Genomic DNA, 572 nt, shown 5'->3' on the forward strand with positions numbered 1-572 from the left:
AATGACCAAATTATTCTAAAAATTTTGAAAATCAATTTTAGTTTTTATTACTAACACACAAGTATGAATTGGAGAAATTGAACCGTGTAGAAATACTTTTATATACTTTTACTATATATAATGAAAATTAGAGAGGAGTTTGGTACACAAAATTGTATTCATAAAATATATTTTATCATCTATATCAACAAAAAAATATTTTGTTCCTAAAATTTGAATCCAAACCATTTAATTATGGTGTAAAATTAGATTAGTACACTACTATTAGTTCATAAATTAAAGAAAGTATATAGGATATATCCTTATTTCTACAAACATAAAAATAAACAAAAGAATAGAAATGACAATAAATAAATGAGCAGAAAAGTAATATGTAGTAATAATTTCTTGTTTTATATAGGAAGATAAAAATCATGAAACATCTCCAACCGTACAAGTCATATCCCATAAAAGAAAATTGTATGATACATTGTTTGCTATTTACGTACTCATCACTTTATTGATATATGATTAAGTTATAACAAGCCACAATATAATAGTATAATAATAAAAAGATTATTATATGTACACAA

General features: G+C 22.0%; 1 protein-coding gene across 1 annotated transcript in view; it reads right to left on the minus strand.

Moving 5' to 3' along the window:
- LOC107630579 (pectinesterase/pectinesterase inhibitor PPE8B-like) overlaps positions 1-572 on the minus strand; it is a 4,418-nt gene that overhangs the window by 2,071 nt on the left and 1,775 nt on the right. The gene's annotated exons all lie outside the window — the stretch shown is intronic.

Source organism: Arachis ipaensis, chromosome B03, assembly GCF_000816755.2.
Source record: "Arachis ipaensis cultivar K30076 chromosome B03, Araip1.1, whole genome shotgun sequence".
Taxonomy (NCBI): Eukaryota; Viridiplantae; Streptophyta; class Magnoliopsida; order Fabales; family Fabaceae; genus Arachis; species Arachis ipaensis.